Source organism: Falco peregrinus, chromosome 5 (genome assembly GCF_023634155.1).
Source record: "Falco peregrinus isolate bFalPer1 chromosome 5, bFalPer1.pri, whole genome shotgun sequence".
Taxonomy (NCBI): Eukaryota; Metazoa; Chordata; class Aves; order Falconiformes; family Falconidae; genus Falco; species Falco peregrinus.
In genome coordinates, this window is record NC_073725.1 from 46,199,662 (window position 1) to 46,212,804 (window position 13,143).

Consider the following 13,143-nt stretch of genomic DNA (forward strand, 5'->3'; position numbering starts at 1 on the left):
CTTTTCTTCCAGTTGGCATTGCTGTGTTGAGAATTAACTCAGTGAATGAGATGCAAGTAATTTGATGTTTTTTTTAGAGTGGTTGTATGTGAACTGATAAATGCTGTTGCTTAGTCTTCTCAGCGTTCTGAATTAATGGTCTGCTCGTGAGTTCAGCATTCTTATTTTGATATTATACTGATAGAGCTATGCCTTCAGAATTAAGATATAAATTCTAATAGGACTGACTTAATGGGATTTGTGACCTAAAATCTTTCTCTGCTGATAAGCTTGTTATGGGAATCTTCCTTTGGTAGCATTTCTTTAAATATGACTAAGATATGACATAACAGTTAAAGAAATCACTGTGATGATTTTTTTTTTTTTCTAAATGAAATTATAGAAATTAATTGAATTGCTTTTTTTTGTGCAAGTAAATGCATAAATAGATAAATAAGCCAATAAAAATAGGCTACTGCTCAAATACTGTTGAAAGCAGCAGAATTTCCTCAGAGTCAGAGCAAGGTGAGGCCTGTAATTCATGTGTTTCAGTCTTCAGTTTTGACTAATCTAAGAGTAAAGAGCTTGATTGCAGGGCTCTTGCTGATGTTTGATCAGTGTTTGATAAGGTTGAGATTGAAGCATTGGTTGTATTTTATGATTTTTTAGCTAAGTGAACACAAATCTCATGCCAAATATCTCAATGATACAATGTTAATCCTGGAAATAAGCTCTAAAAATGCTTAAATTCTAAAAGCTTTTCCACATTCTTCTGACTTGCATTGGGAAGATGTTTTTAAGAATATTTTGCATTGGAATTCCATGATAAATTATTAGGTTAGACTGACATCAAAAGATGTCAGCTCTTTGTGCAGTGAGCATATTTGAAAATATAGCTTCTGTTGTGTCTGCTGGGCATTTAAAACTCCATCTGTGAAACTTCTGGCCTCTAAAGGGTGGGTGCCAAACAGCCAGGATGGAACAGACAATGAGGAAAACAGTCAAATGTTTATATTTTAATTTTTATATTTCACATAGATTTGTTTTCTAAAGTGAAAAATACAAGCCTACATCTGGAATACAAGTTTTATATTTACTCTTTGCATATCAAGCTGTATGTGTGCAAGTGCTAGTATGGAGTGTGTGTCTTGGATGCTTTCTGTCACTGCACATGTAGATCCATGAATGCAGTGGATTGGAGTGTGTATGCATAGATACACATAAGAAAAATAAACTCCAATGGTGAGTTTGGTAAAGCTTTCCTTATAATAAAAGTATCTGAGAAAGAAAACTTGTGGAACAGGTTCCTCTGTTGAAGTATCACCTTCCTTTCAACTTGTATGCAGCTTTACTGTTGGGGGGGGTGTTCCACAGTAGCTGTTTAGGTGTCCTACAGTTTATAAGAATGAAGATATCTTCATCATCTTCCTTCTGTTTTGTGGTTGGTTGTCGTGTGGTTTCTTTTTTTAACAATATATTTGTGTCTTAACTTCATGAAGGTGGTGATGAGTCTTTAGCTTACAGAGACCTCTGTTTCCATTGCTTTGGGTTTTAGGCTTTTTATTTATCTTGTCATAAAAGAGCGTTTTGACTTCAGGACTGTTGCATTCCCTGAAGAGGGGAGTCCAGTCTTGAAATTTAGATTTGCAGAGTTTGATACTAAGGAGGAGATCTTTCTCATCTCCTTCTCACAAAACAGTTATCAACTAATCCCTGCAATTTCTGTGTAATCCTCTGAAATGAAAGATGGACCTTTTGCAGTCAGCACCTAGCCTATAGATAAGTTCCCAAAGATGGGAAGAATGAACAGGGTAGACCACTGAAGTTTGCATAATACGAAGCAGCTTCTGCAGTATCTGAATCCAAAATGATGTTAAGGAGGAAAAGTAGAGAATCAAATGTAGGCTATTGTGTACTGTAGTGTTCTGGATTCCTGCAAAGCTGCAGCTACTAGGAAGAGCTCACAGGAGCCATGGGGCATTGAAGGCAGAACTTACTGCTTTACTCTACTTTTGTGTTCTGTGATGGGATCTGTGGGCAGGAGGTTTTGAAGGGAAAGTTTCTCAAATTCCACTAGGAATGGCTTGTGATAGATGGCAAAACTCAGCAATGGGCTTAGAGCCACCACTGAAGTTTTCTGACAAAGTTACTCTCTGGAGTGTTTGAATCAATATATGTAGATGTTATTAAATATTTTTTTTCCTAGAAGAAAAAAATCCTCAGCTCTTTAAGACATGTCCCATGCAGTATATCAACAGCAAACCAGTCTGGAAAGAAAGATTGTTGCCAGGTTTCTTTTCTCCTAATTTTGTCATCTGCATTGGTTATATGAACCATATTGTTCAATTCTTACACCTTTGTTAGTATATACAGTGTGATGATTTTTGATGTATCCCATAGTTTTCTTTCAGTAGCTGTTTTGTATTGCACTTGATCATGTTTGTGTTTTGGGGAAAAGAGGCTAATCAGATTTGAACTAGGTTCAGGTAAGTGGCTGAGATATAATTTTGATGCTAAAACTAACCAAGTAGCTAAAAAGACTACACTACTGTAAAAGGTTCTTGACAGATTTTAGTCCTGAATACTTGAATTATCATAAAATTGTCAGACCGCATAACTTACCACCCGTTCTGAATACTGGAAAAGACCTTGGATGGGTTTATGATGAGATTATTGCAGTCTTGGTGTGAAATATTCCACTTCACCTTCCATCTGTTTTCCAAAATGAATCTATTCTTATGTGACTTGGTACCTGTTGAAGCTACTCTCAAATTCTAGGATAAGATAGTTGGTCATTCCATTTTTAACTGAAATTAGCATTTCATTTACTACTTGCTGTAAGGTGTATGTCAATAATGAGGCTCTAGATGTTCATGATCCATGTTGAAGGTATTGTCCTCTGACTAGAAATCATTAAACCGGATGGCTATCAAGAAGTATTTACCTACAACTAAATTGAATTTGGAGCTGACCTGTTGCTGTGGGTCATCTGACAGGTTCCATGTCTGTAAAAGCCAAAACTAGTTGCTTCAGAATAACGGAAATAAACCGTTACAGAATAGTCCTGGGTAAACATGACATTTCTTCTGAATCTCCTCACTTAAGTGCCTAATAGCATGTGTCTTCATAGAAAGTTTTTTTTTCATTTTGAAGTAAAATTCCTCAATGTTCGGATTTCATTTTCTCTGTTGTATTTCTCTGTCTCTGTGCTAATGTGCATGTTACCTAACTGATCTTGTAAAGCATTTTGAAGTTGCAGTGCTGTGAGCTGGAAATATGTTTCTGAGAGAATAGGAACTATTGTTCATTATTTTTTTCTTTTAAAAAAACAAATACTTTTTTTATATAATAAATTTTCAAGAGAGATGTAGTCAACTTCTTACTTTGATTTAACCTTTCAATGTAGATCTAATCCGTTAAAAATGTGCGTAATGCTTACTCGGAAAAATAAACAACCTTTTTGTGTAACACTAGTTCTGCATGTGACACTAGTACAGTATTTATAGAAGTGTAAAGTTACTGTGTTGTGTTCATCTTAACACGAGGACCTAAATTTGAGACTAGTATAGAATGTAAATTTTAACAATTAAAAAGTAGAGGAAAACTAGTAATACGAGGGCTCTTAGCATCGCTAGCATTTTTTGGTAATAAAGCAACCTAACTTTCTTGGTTCAGCATTTTTAAGGAAACCACCTACGGGAATGAAAATGAAACAGGAATACATCTGTATGGAATAACAGTACTCTTGACTCTCAGTTCAGAAATGCCCTTCTCTCTGTAGGCTGTACTCAGACAGGCTGAACATCTGCTCCTGTGTGGATACTGTTCTAATCACGGTTGTGATAAAGAATATTGCTGGAAGGAGGATTCTTGTCAGGTGTATTAAGCTTTGTCACATGTGTCCAGAGATGGAGGCAGAAAGAAACTGGCCTATTGAGTCTGTGTTGAAAACACTTGAGTTTTATACTTGGGATGAATCAGCTTAGCAGTTTCATGTTAGCAGACGTCAGCATGGTGACACTGCTAAGGCAGAGCATGCTATAGTCCATTTCTTTCAGCTCTGGATGTTAGTTCAGAAGGGAATAGATCTGAGGTAGTTGGAAATAAGCTGATGGAAGATGGAGCAGAGAGGTAAATCATATCAGGCCCTGCAGGTGAGCAGGTAGGTCAAGGGCAGGTAGGGTCAACAAGTGGCACAGCCCTTGCCTGAGATCTGGTGCAAAGAACAACTTAGTTAAGACTGAATGAAGGCTGAAAATACCACAGCAAGGTAAATGGTAGGTGTCACACAGCTTTTACTTGCTACCATAAGCCAGAGGCCAAGAATCATCATGCAACATATTTCTGTAGTTCATTTCCTACACAGATAAGGTAGAACTTTAAGCATCTCAGTCCATTTTCAAAAGACACATAGTTATACATGCCATGTTTGAGATGGATTTGGGTTTGTGAGTCACATAAGTGTGTTTTATCATTCTCTGTGTATTTTTATAGGAAATAGTGGGTACGTGAATTATTTTTATAGTAAAAAAAAAAAATTCCTTTAATGAGTTAAAACTTAGCTTGATAGGGGGAAAAGTTTGGATGGAGTGACTTCCCACTCAAAATACAGTTTCATAGTATTAAAGCATTTTGCAGAAACCTTTCATTTCTAGAGAGGTGAAATGCCAAGAAATTATAGAAATACACTCCTTTGTGCTGAATGTCAAGAAGACTGACAAAGCAGGTTTTTTAGGTTTTTTTGTTCTAATGTGTAGGTGAACATTTCGAACATTTGCAGTGCCTTGTTGAGCTGGACCAGTGCTCCATGTAGTGCAGCATTCTGTCTCCTGTGGTGGCACTAGAAGATGCTGTTTAGGAGTCTGTCCAATTTTTGCAGTCCATTTCCCTCATGCTCTCCAGCAACCATGATTGTTGTATTAAGGATGTCCCAGACTATTCTGTTTAGTATCTGTTTATGGACACACTAATCCTGATGATGACACTGCCATGCTGTACAGTCACCTCTTAGAGCATGCAGGTTTAATTTTTGTTCCATCAATATACTTATTTCTATATATAATATTGCACATAGTAGAATATAATGTCTTTGTAACGTTATTCATTCTGACATTATGAAAACATTTCCAAATCTAAATATTTTTTTTAGCAATTCACCATTGCTGTTATCAAAATGTGCCTGGGCACAGCACAGTATGATAAGCAGTACGGTAGGCACCGAAAGCAAAAAGCAGCCACTAACAAGCACTAGACTCTAATGTACAGTAAGGCAAGCAAGCCCCATGGCAAGCACAGAAACTTGCCAATTAATAGCTAAACACCAATAAGAGCTATAAATTAGAACTAGCATGTTCTAATAAAATCTGTCGTTATCTTGAACCCTTTGAGCCCCACGTTTGGTGCCAAAAAGTGCTGTCGTGGTTTAACCCCAGCTGGCAACTAAGCCCCACGCAGCCGCTCGCTCACTCCCCCCACAGTGGGATGGGGGAGGTGATCAGAAGAGTAAAAATCAGACAGGTCGTTGGTTGAGATAAAGACAGTTTAATAGGTAAAGCAAAGCAAAACAAGGAATTCATTCACTGCTTCCCATGGGCAGGCAGGTGTTCAGCCACCTCTAGGAAAGCCGGGCTCTGTCACATGTAACGGTTCGCGAAGACAAAAGCCATAATGCCAGATGTCCCCCCCTTTCCTTCTTCCTCACCCAGTTTATATACTCAGGATGACATCATATGGTATGGAATATCCCTTTGGCTACTTTGGCTCACCTGCCCTGGCTGTGTCCCCTCCCAGATTCCCGTGCCTCTCCAGCCCTCTCACTGGCAGGGCCCAAGGAACTGAAAAGTCCTTGACTTGCTATAAACATCACCCAGCAACACCCAAAAACATAGGTGTGGTATCAGGGTTGTTCTCACACCAAATCCAAAACACAGCACTGCACCAGCTACCAAGAAGAAAATTAACCCTATCCCAGCTGAAACCAGGACACCAGCTCTCACGTTAAGAAGTACCTTCACAAACAGTATTCCGGTAGCTAGTGCAGTCTGTACATGTGCTGGCTGTGCACAGTCCAGGCTGAAATGAACCTGATTCATCTTTGTTCTCTTGTAGAACCTTTTCTTATTCTAGTGTAATCTTCATCAGATGTGTCACATGGGAGTGTAGAATAGCTTGGAACCAGCTTCTCTGAAGCCTTTTTCATTCCCTCAACCTTTTAACATAGGAAAATAACTGCATTAAATAAATCAGTAACTTGTGTCATTCTGCATTGTTGCAGGCAAAGCGGTATGCTTTGAGTTTGATCTTCTGGGTGTTTCTTGATGTTAATTGAACCTGCTAACCAGATACTGATAACTCAAAAGAATTGCAGAAAGATTATCGTGGAGGTTTATTGTGATTCAGCTGGCAGCTGTTTGCTAATATAAAATTTGACTGAAGTGATTCAAATTTGCTACTTCAATCTTCTGAAGTTAACAAGAAGAGGAAAAAATTTAAATGTACAAATATCTAAATTGTGTTTTTTAAATCCTTGGCACTCTTCTATTTTTGTCACTTTTTTTCAGAAAGAGCTGTATCATTAAACCCAGTGAACAGAAGCTCTCAGGAGTCTGAATTAAACTACAACACAGAGAATTGTAGTGCATCAGTTCACCTGGTAGTCTTTTGGCAAGCACAGATTAAGTACAAACCTATAGCGTGGATTCCATTTAATCAGTGAGGACACTGTAATGTATAGGTAGCTCCGTACAGAAAAAAAAAAAAAAAGGTATGAAGTGCCAGTATACCAAACTGCCAACCTGCTGTACCAGGGTAATGACAGTCCATTGCTACTAGATTACATCTGTTGGCTTGCCTGACCTGGAAAAGCTTGCACACCTAGCCAAAATGGTTTGTAACAGGATAAAGAACTGAGAGAGAACCTGTCTAATGGAGGCTGTTGCTGTGTGATGAGCACAGAGAGCAAACCAGTGTAGTTCCCACTCAGATACCAATTACAAGGGCAATTGCAATTGTCTGGTGAGTCACTTATATAAAATGAATGTATAACAAGCTGAGATCCCCTGATACGCTCTATTCTGATTTTGTGCAGATCATTTAGAATTACCATTCTTGAATTTGCACGGAGATGGAAAGCCCGGCACAATGTGTGGAGTATCAGTTACTCACTCCTTTCCAGTTCTAAAAGTGAGCCTTCATAGGAGAGAGTTACATCAAAGCTTTAAGCCAAACAGAACAGATTTTCAAATGGAGGACCAAGGGGATAACAGAAGTCAGTTGTGACCTCAAGCAGTTGCAAGCATTTGTCAGCGTTGTAGCACAGGAGAGTTACTAAGGAGGATTTGAAGGAAGATAGTGCTGTGGTTTGCTCCTTCAGAGCAGAAAGGAAAACATGTTGTGCCTAGAGTTACCCAGTGATGGATGCCAGCACTGTGAGCTGATCAGGGGTAGGAGAAGATCTGTTGCTGCCTAAGGAAAGGTACTAGGACAGCTGTGGGTTTTGACAGTAGAAGCAACTAGTTCATGTTTGATGTGATTGGGAAGGGGCAGCCAACACAAGGGTTCACGGGAAGAATGGCGTGGTCAGAGGTGGCCAGTTAGGGATAATTGCTCATAAGGCCCAGAGAAGAAGGTGTTACAGTAACTCCTGGGTAGAATGAATAATGCTGAACAACAAACACAGCTGCGCTGCTGTGTCTGGCCTGGAGTGCATTTGCTGTGCTGTATCTTCTGTTTGAAGAGAGAAGTTTAGCAAATCAGATGCTTCCAGATGTTCGCAAATGCTAACTGGTCGTAAAGAGAGCCCTACAATTCATGAAATATGTATACGTTTTCCTCACAGACTCATAAATGAAAAGTGACAGCACAATTTACATATGTGTCAGGTAGAGAAAAATGAGTATAATTAATGCCCAAGTCTTGAGTGGCTAATAATCTTGGATCCTTCACTGACCTAGTATACATGGAAGTTTCTGATCATGTTGCCTATTCGACATCACATGTAATTCTAATATATGGTGAAACTCACTGGAGTGCATCCTTCTTCTTTAAACAACAAAAATTAAAAATAAATCCTTTGTTATGTAATGTCTTCTGTACAGAATATATTTATCTAAAGAAATACCGGTCTCAGCAGGTCCGGTTGCCTTGAGGAATGGAGATTCTTTTTCTGCTAGGGAGTTGAGATACTAACAGTGCAACTCTAAGTTGCAGTGTAGTTTCCTGTAAAAGGGAAGCAACCACTGTCCAAAGATATATATTGGTATTTTCCTTTTTAAAAAAGGGGGCTGAAATAGCCAGAAGCACAATATGGATTTCAAGGATCAGGACAACTGTAACACCCCCGCATGGTCAACAGAATGAGACTTTTCACATGACACTGCTCCTTTTGTGCATCCAGACACAGACTACCACTTTGGAGTGCTGTTTCTGCCAAAGCAGGCTGGGCACGGAAAAGAAAAGCTCAGAGCAAGGCGGGTGGGTCTGTCCTTGTCTCTTGCTGAGTTTTCCAGTGCCATGTAAGACTTCTGATGGCCAGCAGAAAAGCATGTTTGTCTCCATTAGCTTGACCCCTTTCCTTTCTCAGATAACAGTGTTGTCACTATGGCATCTGTTGGTGCATGGAAGAGGGAGAGAGGAGTTGCTGTCAGTGTTGCAGAGCAGCTAAATGCTTGTTTTTGATGTGGAAAGGCATTTGGCTGTAAAAATCTGCAGCCTGCAGGAAGGCTCAGAGCCTGGGGAGAAGCTGATCATGCGATCTCGTTGGGACATTGCATGGTGGGAGTGACTTAGACTAGCGTATCTGAAGTTTAGCAGGCAATTTTCTGTCATTGAGGCTGTTGGGACTTCAATTGTTGGACTCTATTCGAATGAAGTTTTTTGTCTTTAAAAAGTAATAAAATTGTAAGAAATAAGTAGGAGTATGGGAACTGGAGTTGTTCTTATGCTGTGATAGTTTTGGCAAGAGCGGGAAAATCCAAATTCAATGACATACATTTTTCTCTGAGGCCTCTCTGAGTTACAAGCACTGGCTGAAGTGAGTCCCACAGGAATCTGTGGGAATGCCTAGAAGCAGGACCCAGCAGTCTCATTCTGGCTTTCAAAGAGGTGAGCCTACCTGAGATAAACTAGAGACATCGCTATCTCAGTTACTTCTCTTTTCCGTAAAATAGAGGATCTTGTGGTATGTACAGATGAATAATTTATTTAGGATTTTCCTTTGGCATGTTTACAGTATGCTTTTGTTAGATACAGCAGGATACATTTCCATCTAAGGGTATAAAGGCAAATTTGTGGGGTTTAAAAAAGCTTTGGATGGAAGTTGTTCTGTATAAAAGAATATATGATAAGAGTTATAATAAGAAAGCAGATATGCACCTTTTTTTTTATATGGGAGATTTACTGTAAAACAATAATCTTTCAGGAAACTAGCATAGTGGAAAATAACTAGTCCATTTGGGTTTTATGGAGCTGGGGCTGGGGGAAGGGAATTGTCATTTGTCTGAGTATTATCAGGTATTTCGAAATGACATATATAGAAGAAAAATGAAACAATTGAAAATTACTTTTTCATATTTCTCAACATGGGTCATTTTTCAGTAATGTCTGGTTATGAGTGCTCCATCCAGACTAACACTGAATATTTTGATCCATTACATGCCAGAATCAGCCTTGATTTCTCCATTTCTAGTGTGCCCCTCTTTGCTTCCTAATTATAGTAGTTTTTCACTCTTGAATTATATCCTGTTTTCTCAAGATCAAAGATGTGTGGCTATCATTTGATGCTTCAAACTTTTAGTAAATACTCGTAATTTCTCTGCTTGATGAGTATTTCGTATTACATTGTGGTTTGCACAGTCCGCATCTTTGAAACAACTGGTGAGCATATGTTATGGCCCCACCTTCCCAGAGAATACTGCACATAAAAAAAGCTGGTTCGGAATAACCTCTAACAATTTTGGCACCATGAAGTAAAGCAAAGCCAAGAAAAAAAACCCCAGAGTTTTACCACTCTACTGTGTAATTAAATAACATGTGGATACTATGCCTCTTACATTCTAATATTTAACATCCTTTGCTTTCTGTATGTTTTATTTTTGATCACATCTTTACTAAAGATGTGAGGTTACTTAAAAAAAAAAAAACAAAACACCAAAATAAAACACCAAAACCAAACCCCACATTTGCATAGCTTTTAGTTAAATCCCAGATTACCAAACCTCCTTTAGCTTTATTGTGGGGTGGCATCAATCATTGTAAGAATGCTTAGGCTGAGGCTTGTCTCTTTTTACTTCAGACATCTGAGAGTTAAATGCTTAAGTTCAGGTGTGATAGACAACATAATTGTGCTGTGTTTGTTCTCAGTTTTCATGTTGGGTCCCTTTTTAAAGAGGGTGACTGGAGCAAATGGACTTGTCTGTAGGGAGAGCTGTCTCCTCATCCTTCTTTGTTGGGCAGAGAGGGCTGGAGGCTGCAGGCTATGGGAGAAGAGTACTTAGCAAGGAACAAGAAGCCGAGACATGCAGAAAGCAGCCAGCCAAATGTCAGCAATAACAAAAACAAAAGTTTCCTGGGCTCCAGAAAAGAGGTCAGTGTGTTGCAGTTCAGAAAGCTGCTGACTTTGCTAAAACCAAACCCTGGAATCAAGGAACTACCTTGCACAGATGCAGTGAGCAGGGAGAGATTGGTTTACGGGGCACTTTAATTTCAGTTCTCTCTGGTCTAGTCTTTCTGAATTAATCATTCCACTAGTTTATTGGAAGAAAAAAAAAAAGTCTTTTGAGTTTAGCATCCTTTTGGTTCTTCCAAAATTATCTTTAAGAATGTCGTGGAATGTCCTTCAGGATGTTCTTGCTGTGATAGGGTCCCATGACGGTTACAGAGATGCCATAGCTCCTTTTATAGTCACCAGAGAGAGACAGGCAGCTCTGTGAGCAGTGAAGCTGACCTGTCCTGCACACTCCTGTGACAAGTGGAGCTGCTTTTTGGCTGTGTGTTTCAGCTTCACTCCTGTAAAAGGGGCCTTTAGAGAACCCCATTGTTTGGATCTGTGCTTCCCCAACCGTGCTTTCAAACTCAGTAGGGAAGATTTCTATTGCAGTAACTTAAATCACAGTGAATTATATTGTCTTCATGTAGGAGCACAGACATAAAATGAATTATGCGTAGTGTGGACATGATAGTACTCAGAACTACTGTCTGAGCCCCAAATCATATAGAAATGATTCTATAAAAGAGGAAGGTGCTTTGAAATATTTCTTAATTGGTGGAGTCAACAAAACCAACATGGTTGTGAGCAGGCAATAAACGCTGTGAAGGGCTCGCTGTTACCACAGGCTGCCCTGTTTGCTTACAAGATTCTGCGTGTTTTCCAGCACCTCAGCTAAGTTTGCAGCAGTCAAGAGAAATACTTCTGTTGACATTGTTGATCCCAAACTTAGGCCCTACTTTTTCTCCCTAGCCAAGTGAACGGTTTTGCGCTGTAAATGCTATTTTTACCACTGCTTCTTGTGTATAATGATGAATTGCACTAAGTTTTCTGTATCAAAATGTTCTGTCTTGTTAAGCTGCCTCTTGCATTTGCTCAGAAAGTGCTGGGCTCTTCTGCTGACCAGTGCCTTTTAGTTTTGTAGTTAGGTTAGCTCTGATTTTGAAAAATTATCCTTCCATTTATTTGATTTTTTAAAAATTACAGCTGTCTTATGCTGTTGCCGGGCTGTGAAGCTGTAGTTGAAGCCCCTTCAGAATTTCTGTTTGTATTTGAATTATCTGGTGGTTTAGATCTCAGTTGCTTTACACAGCACTAAAAGCACTTCAGCTGTATACTTTTTTAGGGAGATGTGGACAGGTGATACATTAATTTCTTCATTAGCAACTTTGTAAATGTATTGTATCATAACATAAATACTGTGAATTATGGGGTGGTGCAATATGAAGTTTGTGTCAGGAACAGCTAGCAGGGGGATTCAGCTGGGCTTTGCCTGGTAAACCTCTTGTATAGCACTGTCACCTATTTCCTTTTTTTTTTTGTTTTGCTAGAGACAAAACAATATTAACAATATTAAAAATGTTTTAGAACAGAAAAAATCATCCTTTGAGGGAATGACTTCTTTTTCTTTTTGTCTGTGTAAAGCCTAATGCCTTCATTCAATTATGCTGAGTTTGAAAGAAGAAATCTCGAAGAATACAATATTGGCATAGATGTGGCTTTTCCATTTTGACAGTGGTGTGGGGTAGACATATCTATGTCCTGACTGAGAAAGATAAGAGGCTGTGAAGGCCAGCACTGCGTAAGATAGAATAGGCAAACTTCTTCTGGCTGGCTGTCTTGTCAGCGTGTGTACGTGACAGAAAATAAGAAGTTAAAAGCCAAACTGAAAGTGAAGAAATCAGAAGCAACAAACAAACACCCGTGAGGCTGTGACTAACACAGCCCTGGAGGTGCTAGATAATGTAAGAGAGCAAAATTATAAATACCACATGATTTGTGATCACTGAAACTAAATAACTCAGGAAGGATGTCTGTTTCAGTGATGCGTTTCATTCACGCTAAACTGAAAGCATGAATCAACTTTACCTAAAACCACAGAGCATTCCAATGGTTTCTTTTGGTTATGGGTTATCTTGTACTGTTGTTAGGAAAATAGGAGCCACAGTGCACATCTTTGTTCCATTTGAGGTGAAATCAAAACTGTGCTGCACAGACAGGAGTGGTGTATTGAACCACTTGGTCTGTTGAAGAAGCTGATGTAGTTCCCTGTAAGTCTTCACAAGGATCTTCAAGTGTTTGTGGTAGGCGTTAGGTGCTGTCAGTGGAACGTGCTCTTTGGCGGTAGTATTTGTGAAGACATGTCACACCATAGGCAGAAAATAGGAGTTAATCTGGTCAAAGGTGGCCCTGTGTAACAGCCAGGATTGTGAGATGGACAGTCCATCAAGTTCTATTTTGGAGACAGATGGCAAAGAAAGTGATTCTTGAAATGGCTCTATCAGATTGATTCTGTTCTGATAGAGAAGATAAGATGGAAGGAAATTTGAGGGGAAAAGTCCCCAAAATAATTGTGTTCACTTTCCTGAGGAAAGGAAGGACAGTGGAGCAGCAGAGTAAGGATAGTGGGTTTTAGAAGAGTATGCTTCACCCAGCTTGGGGAACTGGTAGGTACCTGTGCT

General features: G+C 39.2%; 1 protein-coding gene across 6 annotated transcripts in view; it reads left to right on the forward strand.

Moving 5' to 3' along the window:
• The window catches only part of MYO3A (myosin IIIA), a 126,860-nt gene that overhangs the window by 17,244 nt on the left and 96,473 nt on the right, over positions 1-13,143 (forward strand). The gene's annotated exons all lie outside the window — the stretch shown is intronic.